General features: G+C 38.1%; 1 protein-coding gene across 4 annotated transcripts in view; it reads left to right on the forward strand.

Moving 5' to 3' along the window:
- Positions 1-3,991: 3,991 nt before the first annotated feature.
- Positions 3,992-9,418, forward strand: part of casz1 (castor zinc finger 1) — a 160,933-nt gene continuing 155,506 nt past the window's right edge. For 3 of the 4 annotated variants that reach the window (XM_017035821.2, XM_017035823.2, XM_025059741.1), the window contains exons 1-2: positions 3,992-4,192; positions 5,915-5,970. The gene's annotated coding sequence lies outside the window, so the exon portion shown is untranslated. Of the gene's footprint in view, positions 4,193-4,230; positions 4,296-5,914; positions 5,971-9,418 lie in introns of those variants that run through there. The other variant, XM_017035822.2, reaches the window with a different exon arrangement.

Genomic DNA, 9,418 nt, shown 5'->3' on the forward strand with positions numbered 1-9,418 from the left:
CTGTCACACCACGTGTCTCTGTACGGCCTCAAACACTAGGTGCACACAGTGCTGAAATGTACTGAAATATATATACAAAGACGTGATTGGGCATTAGCTCTAAGTCAGCACAGCGAGGTGGATACGGTGACAGCTGTCCAATCCTCCCTGCATCCCCTCCTCCCTCACCAGCCACCATTACTTTTCAGAAATGCTGTTTACCATACACAGGCAGCTGCCACCTCTGCTAACTTCCATAAGACGGCCACCTGCTAAAGGACATTTGTACATGGCTTTATTAAATTAAGGTGAATGCCAGTTTGCTGGAATGCATTGTGAAAAGTCGGCCTTGTTCTCTTTGCTGCCCGCGGACAGTTGGGCAGTTTGTGGCGAGCATGTGTCTGCTGTAAAGCATGCAAACAAACCTCCCAGATTTTCTCTGATTCCTTGATACGAAGGTCTTCAGATACTTGTTAAAATGCAATGTTGTTTTAATTGAAAAGATGAACAGAAATGCACATGACTACTCCTCCACTCAAAGTCCAAGTCTTTGGCTTTCCATTTGTCCTAACATCTGAACCTGTAAACAGTTAACATACTAATTAAAGAAAAACTCATGAAGTATTGTGGAGATTTGAAAAAAATCCTTATAATTTACATGTTTTAGGCAGCATGTCAAAGATTTTACTTTTACAATCCCAACAATTCATATTAAGTTTTCTTCACCGGAATGTAAAGACATTTTTTAAACAATTTTCTTGTTAACCATAATCCCATCACTATGAAGGAGGGTATTTTGAATACTTACAACTCTGTGTATAAGTGTTTAGCGTTGTCATAATGGTGTCCAGTACTACTGGAGGTCAACTAAGGCTGCGTTAAAAAACAACAACATTTCACTGCAACTGTTTTAAGGCAACATAGTAATACACAGACGAGACAGTGTGCTTTGGTAGCAGTTGTGTCATAGTTATTTCTTGACCAACAGCTGTTGTACGCAATGACTTCACAGTCCACTTGGTATTTAAACAGTCCTGTCCTCACAGTGGAAAATCTACAGTAGGTGGCATCTGTAAGCCGTCAACACATCGTCAACTTGTTGTCTGTGCCAACAGTTGCAACAGGAAGTACAGTGTACACCTATACATCTGCCAGTGCACACATCTTTGTGAACATGCCCTGAAGTATTAAATGTAATGTCTGTAATAATACAATATTATAGAGCTGTGTTTTTCTCACATTCAAAGGAAGTGTTAACCAAAGCTTTGGTGACCGTCTCTTCTAACCTTGGACTATCCTGTGATTACCTTTTAATGTTTTATAATTACCAAAGGCGGAAGAGTCAGCGGGGCAGAGGTTGTGTGGTGATGCCCTTGAGAGCAGGCCCTATGAATCAAGGGCTGGCGATAAATGGACTGGATCATTACTGAATCAAGTGATCTGCAGAATAATCTATTGATTTTCTGGTCTTTCGTACGTCTTTATTATTCTGTATCACAGTATTGCAACATCAGGAGGATTCCTCTGATGGATGGGTTTCATGGCCTCTGCAGTCACCATGGGGAGTTTGCTCAGGACTGTAGTGTTTCATTATGTTCTTTTCGACACTTTAAATGATAAAGCAGTTACAGTAAATGACAGACATATACTGAACTTTTTAAAAAAAAGGCTACTTCTTATATTATATCATACGTACAGCAGTGATATCGAAGTATTTAAAACATATGAGTGAGTAGGGATGCGTTATTGTTTATTGAATTGTCACTAATGCTACGATGATGGATGGATGGTGGTAAATTTCTGTCTCACTTATAAACCTGAGTATGGCATGCTGTTCATACTGTATGTAAGTAGTGCAAAAAACTGCTGGATAACTCATCAACATTCAAGTATAATATAATACAATTCCAAAGTAGCATTAGTACTGCAACTGTTTAATTTCTCCCCCTAACCTTTTCAGAAATATGTTTGTCTGTCTGTTAATGATGTGGAAACAACTCAAATGAAGGCAAATTGCACAAATAAGGTTAGGCTGACTCGTATTCAAGAAACAGAAGTGTTAATATTAATTTTTACACTAATGTCATGAACTCAATTCTTTTGGTCAGGATAATATGGAATTTTAAATTTGGGTCACATTTGTTAAATGTTAAAAGCCACACTATGTGTTGACTATTTAACTATGTACAGGCAGAGATTATAACAAATAAGTCTGAATTATTACTGAGGTTTCTCATATTTATCCAATAGACTTTAAAGATATTTTTATTCAAATAAAAAGTACTAACATAAAAAAGAGAAATCCTAAATCTAATTAGATTAAAAAAAAAAGTCTGTCTCTAAATCGCCTTAGTACACATGTTTAACTAGATTGGGATTAGATGATTGTGAAGAAAAATGTTAATCTTAAACGAGTAGTTTAATGGTAGGTTAAAACCACTAAATCCTTAAACCATTCAGTAAGGTTCAGATCAGAGCTCTGTCTACCTTGTTAGTTGACTCAGTTATTGATCCCCTGCAGGCTTGATTATGTACAACAGGACACATCACAAAACTGCTAATTGGCAATAATCTGTTTGTCAATAGTTCACAAGACTGCAGAATTTAGATAAGGAAAGTTCTGGGTTCAAAATACATGATCACTTTATCAACCTCACTGTACACATGAGGCAGGCTGGTGGAATACATTCAAGGAGCTCCACGCTCGGTGTATTTTACACTAGCATATTGATGTACAGTATGTTTTAGTTTAATAGAAAAGGTGAGCGAAGAGGAAAACACAGGGTGGACGTGACGGTAATGCTGTGCCAACGGGAAAGTAAACTTTTACTAGACAATTTAAGATGATAAACAACAACCCGGCATTGAATGTTATTCAAAAAAAGAAAATGTGAAAATATTATTCATAAAATGATATATAAAAATATATTAATTATGCCCATAAAAATCTAATTACCTGTAAATGACTCGCTCTCAGTCTGACTGGACCTGTCCCTGATCACACCACTGTGTGCTGTCAAAGCAATCGCTCAAAGTAGAAAAGACCCACTGTGTGTGTCAAGGCAGCTACCATCAGTTTGGAGCTTTTGAAATCTTTTTTTCCTTCTCTGAATCATGCCCTCAGTGTTTTGATTCAGTCTCATTATGCTCATTAACGCATTTCCAGCTGCAGCAAACAGCTGTTTTTTTTTTTTTACTTAAAAAACTGATTAACCCACAGGTATGCCATCTGCAGCCACATTGTTTTTTATGGGAGGGTATATTTGTACTTTCAGGCTTGTCTACCATAAAAAAATGAGATTTGTAGCCACATTAATTTAATGCATTAAAAGACAGAATCATATACCATTTAAGCAGTTGTAACTAATGAGTAAGCTATGGAAGCCACTGCCTCGGTGTATGTAACCTAATGTCTACTATACTGTTGGTGCATCTGAGGCAATGAAAATAAGTGGAAAAGACCTGGGTCACCAAACATTAGTTGGGATGTAAATAACTTGATGCCTTGAGTATTCTATATATATATATATATATATATATATATATATTAATTTGTAAGTTAGAAGTTACATTTATAGGATAACTAGTGAAGGTCTAGTTCACCTTTGTGTATATATTTTCTAATGGTATGAAAAAGATTGAAAAAAGTATGAAAAAATGTTTTATCACAAAACATACTACATCTATCTATCTATCTATCTATCTATCTATCTATCTATCTATCTATCTATCTATCTATCTATATATACTCTCTCTCTCTCTCTCTCTTTTGATATGGCAATACTGGCCGCAACCCACTATTTGAGAACCACGTTCATGATATATAAATAATAATTTTAAAAAATAATAAAAAAACATTACTTCTTAAACAATACACTTTAAATGATATTTCACGCTTAAAGTAAAAGTAGTGGTTGTTAATTGATTTGACAAGCTGTCAGCAGAAACCGCCTTTAAACTCCAGTCCACTTTTTCGAAGCACCACCTGCCCACCGAGAAATTCAATTAACAAGTCCGCTTCCCGCTTGAAGCCGGTCTCCAGGGCAGATCTTCCGGGCAACTCGCCCTGTGAGAAATTATTAGAAAATACTACAATAAAACGACAAAAAACTTAAACAAAAGTGTCAAGTTGAATGAAACGTCTCACGCTACCTACCGCAGACAGGTTCGCCCTTTCAGCTGGAAGTCACGGAGAGACAACCAACTAACGCAGGTGAGAGTTTCCTTTTATTTCCCTCTCAACTACTGCACACGCTTATTTTATTTCACAAAACACACAGTGGAGCTTTGGAGTAAAGCGATGCCAAAGTATTTCGGTAGGTGCGGTGAAGTTTTTGATAGATATTTCTTTTCTTAAAAGAAATGCTCGGAGGTAAACGCGGCGTGAGTGGAGAATCAGTTTCCGTGCAGCAGCAGCTGCGGCGGCGGCACAAACACGCCGGTGTACGCGGTGCCTACAAGAGCCGTTGTTTTAAAGCTTTCATGGTATTCTTTGTCAACAACGTTTACGTTTCAAGCTGCTAACGGCTGTTTGTTTAGCGTTTGTGAGCAAACACGCGCAGAGCTGAAACAGAAAGCCGTAACTTTTTTCCTTTCTCTCTGCACTTTTCAGCTCTTTCAGTGAGCTCAGTCGGATAAAAACACACGATGTTGTCATATTAACTCCACCGTTTGCATTCTATCATTTCCTGTCAAATTACCGTATTTAAAGTGGATACTAATTGGGGTATTTATATGCTGCGAATTCAGTCCAAAGTTTGTGTATTTGAAGAAAAAAAAACTTAAGTGAAACTCCGCCGAACAGGTTGTAGCCCTGACACAGTATCATTTACTGTAAATAGAGGAACTGCTATAAATGCAATCAATATTCAACGCTGCAAATGCGGAACTTCAGCTTTTGAAAACTTACTGATATGAATGTTTCTTTTCTAAATTTGTGTAGGCTACTTTTTTGCACGTCTTTTCTTTCTCCGAATAATTAAAAGCTGCAGAGAATCAACATCATGAATTTATCAAAATTTCTCTGACAAATCACTTGGAATTAAAGCAGGTACATTGCCCCAAAGTACACAAATAAATATCCTCATAACTATTGCACACTTAAATTGTACTGCGCACACCCCAAACAAAGCAAGTTAATTCTCAAGTATTATTTTGAAACTAACCACAATTCAAACTTTTAATTTTAGCTCTAACATATACAGTACACACACATACTGTACACATGACGGTTTTGATCCAAGTGTGTGCAATGGGCTGCACCTTAGGAAGCGGGGTGGAGGGGTGTGTGTGTGTGGGGGGGAGTTTGGTGCTTGCCCAATACACTACAGCCCTGCAGGGGCTGGGATTCAAACTAGCGACCCTCAGATCCTTTAACCACCCCGTCACAGGCTTCCCATTGAAATATGAAGCAAATATGACTCAATTTTTATCCTTAAAAATAATTATCAAGAATGCTAGATTTATTTCTAAAAATTATTTTTTAATGGCTGTAAGACTCTTAAGTTTTCTGAAATATATTTTGTTGAGGGAAGAGTAGCTTTAAAAAAACCCCACTTGACGTACAGCGCATGTTTGGTTAGTTGTGATCTCTTCAAAACACCCGTATGATGTAAGATTTATTTTCACATGCTTGCATGCTTTGGTAAAGGGTCACTGCTTGTACTCTGGTGTATGTGCAAATGTGTTGGTCTTGCAACTGTGTTATTATTCTCAGGGATGAGGATGAGGACAGGAATAGATCACTGGCACTTTAAACCCGGAGTTCTCATATTCTCCCGGATCTTTCTCCATTGCTAATTATTGTGTTGTTTTCAGAGCAAATATGTCATATCCATGGCGACCAGGCAGGTTTATTGTCTCTGCCGTGCAATAGCTCACATAAGTAATTAATTATCCTTTTTCCCCCCTCTCCCTCCTGTCTTTGGTTAAACAGATCATTCATGGAAAGCCATCTTCTATATTAAAATGCCACTGCGGGCACAACACAAGGTAAATACCGAGGTGTTTTTTTTCCTTCAGTTTTACTGTATAAATATACTTTTGTCCCTGTGACTTTTTCGTCTTACAAATCAGTTTTGGATGAAATCATTTTCCAGTGTAAAAAGATGTGTTACATGCATAGTGTCTGCTTCAGGGATATTTTCCATAACACCTTCGTAATGCAGCAGCAGTGTAGCCTAACTGTTGCAGATGTACTCATGCATGCAAAGCAAGAACACTTAAAGAGGTGTGCTTAAAAAACACATGTTTAGACATGGAATCAGCATGCATTTGGTGTGATATGAATAGCAAGCATTGCTAAAAGTAAACTTCCCCAAATTTTAGTGGCTTCTTGTATTGTACAAGGTCACCAAAAAATGATATCTAACAGCAGGTGACACACCCTGGAGCAATGGTTGACCTCAATGAATTTCGGTTGTGTTTTACAAACTATTCGTACAGTTTCTTTTCCATAAAGAGATGGTTTGCTCTAGTCCTTTCCTGCTTTTTAAATGATTGTATTAGTGTCACTCTTCGATGAGACAGCATGTGCAGCATCTGCATCTGTAGAACAGGGGTTCACTGTGGGCCAGATACCAGCTACTTTTGTGCTTTTACCTCTCTTTTGCACTGATATTGTTCAATTTTCATTAGTCAAACGCCTGTACTCCCTTCATCCTCTTTTTACACCCGTACTTCTGAATACACTCTGGTAATTTTTCATTGTTACTATAGGTGATGATGGAGCTTGGCTCCTGATCTGCGAAAACAGACACTAATTGTCCATTTGTGCTTTTTAATTACAATTTGGTTTGTGTTTTTTACTTAGTGTTTATGGACGTGGTCCTCCAGGCCGCTTGATTGGATCTGTCTGCCTCTCCCTCTCTCTCTCTCTTCCTCTCTCTCTCTCTTTCTCTCTCTCTTCTCGCTCTCTCTTCAAAATGGTACTTGAAATGTTGCCTGTAAGGCTAGACTCTCAGATTTCGACTCATTCAGAGTCTCATTGGTTAATCAGTCTGCGATGTCTCCAACGGTCTTATTTTCTGTAGCCCTATCAGTCAGTGAAATGCCTCATGTCTCACAGGTGCCCATCTGAATCTGTCAAAGGGGTGTGTAGAATTAAACCCATGTGTATTCCATTTCTGTTTGACCTTGGCTGTGGACCTTGGGTCTTTGATGTCAAATAAGCATCAGTAATCCCAAGCAGCATTTGACAGTCTTCGGAAGTCATTACTTATGTTTTCTAGAGCATAAGCATTATCAGTTGTCCTCGGTGTAATGATTTTGTATACAAATTGCGACTACCACTACCACGTTGTTTTGCTTTGTAAAAATATACTGCCCTCAACACGTACCACTGCGGTAGCACAAATAACACACATGTTTTTTTAATCATCATTATTGTTTTTATTTTAGTGCTGAGGAAATGTCCTTTTTGCATGCTTGATCAGCCAGTAGAGAAATCCAATATAATGGAGGTTCAAGGTGAATTGCATCCCATGCATTTCCCCCCTTCGACTGAAGGAATATTCCACAGCAAAATAAACAAATCACACAGACAACAGTAATATAGGCTTGATTTTGAAGGCATGAAATAAGTATCGATTAAATCCTGCAGTTCACAGATGAAAATGGCCTTTTTGGTAATTTGTCCTGGGCCCTTTCAATACATTGGAGAAAGCGAGTGGCAGCGTAGACTGAGGAGGGAGAGAGGCAGTCTGCAGAAAGGATGGAGGGAAAGAATAGAAAGCAGAAATAGCAGTGAGGAAGACAGAGAGCTTCCACAGAGTTAAGAAAGGGACATGCTGCTCCTTTCCGAGCTCATTATCATTCTTAATAAGTCTTAAGGAAAGAAGGAGCACTGAGTGTAAATGCACAGTAATCCTTACACTGGCCAAGGTTAGTTGGGACGTCAGCACAAGCTTGCTGCTCCCAGCTGGCCACTCTGGGACAGGGAGGGGACCAGAGGAGTACAGTTAAGCATAGATGTTCAAGGAGAAAGGGAGGGCATTAAGACACTGTTTAAAGGTTAGGTCCTTTCCCCCTGCCTGTACCTTTTTAGTGCCGGCACCACCTGGCCTTCAGTGAGTAAACAGTTCTGCAGTTCTCTGTAATGAAGAGCCAGTGAGCAGCACAAAGCCCGATTAAAACTCTAAATAGAACAGTTTGGACTAAGTTCAGGGGTTCAGTCTCCTGCTCAAAGTCACTGCTGACTGTACAGAGCCATGCAGCCCAACTTACTGTTCTTTGGGTGTGGTCCAGTAATGAGCATTAAGATGAATTGGATGAACTGGTGACCAATTAACTCATTTAACAAATTGCCAGCCACTTGTAGTGGTTGTTGCTCCATGTTGCTTTGATGGAAATTCAATCTGACATTTATTTATATACTGTACTAAACTTACACTCTGATGTTGTGTCGCTGTATCCATTTTACTGTGTTAATAATATTACAGTATTCCCGTTCATTAATCAAATCCAGTGTGAGACATGTCTGCCACATTAATCTTGGTCCACAGTAGAGGCACAACAGAAAATATTTTTTATTCACTTAAAGTAATTAGTACAGTGAGTGGCATTTTTGATGCTGGTCTGTGAAACCAGGAGCCTTATTTCAGTCCAGGCAGTTTTCAAAGCAAAATGGTATAAATATTTGATAAATAAGCATATTACACCGTAGTTGTAATTTTCCCAGCAAAGACAATGTACACAGTGGCAATAGTCTTTTATTAAGAGTGCTCATTAGTTTGGTCACATTTAATTCATGAGAACTTTAATAATTAAAAAGGCAACTGCTGGTAAATGTGTGTTGAATAAATCATGGTTTATGAAAATAAGGGAAAGGCGCCAGTTAACAAAATAGTTTTGAAGAAAAAAAAATTAAACACACCTGGAATCTTCTGGGAATTTACCTTTTACATACAATAATATTGTATATTTCCCTGTTCCAGTGGCCAAATATTTTGGTTCTATAAAATATGTTATGTGACTTCAGGTTCACCGGGCATTCATGCTCTAGTGCAAACAGGAAGTTGATACTCCTCTCTTTAACCATATAATTTGTTTAAGCACTACAGTAGTACTTTTAGAAACAAACAGAAGTAAAAATAGAATGTGAGAAGTACTTAGATTGAACCTACAATAAGAGTACACATAGACGAGAGAGGTTCTGCTGTATTTGGGAGTGTAATAGTAGGAAGTTACTTATGAGGGTACCAGCAGTATTTCTTTTAAACGTCTCTGTTTTGTGATATCAAGTACATCAGAGAAAAATGTACATCTTGAAGAAACCCCCCGATAAATATTTTATTTTGTGGACATCGACATGTTGTCTTTTGCCTTGTACTTAAATATCTTAAATATCTTAATTCTGTGGGTGACTTTTTATGGTAGGCATCAAACCACAAAGGTTGACTGTTGGAAACAAATTGGTTTCCTGGTCCACCCTTCAGATTTT

The sequence above is a fragment of the Cynoglossus semilaevis genome, chromosome 10 (assembly GCF_000523025.1).
Source record: "Cynoglossus semilaevis isolate Cse_v1.0 chromosome 10, Cse_v1.0, whole genome shotgun sequence".
Classification (NCBI taxonomy): domain Eukaryota; kingdom Metazoa; phylum Chordata; class Actinopteri; order Pleuronectiformes; family Cynoglossidae; genus Cynoglossus; species Cynoglossus semilaevis.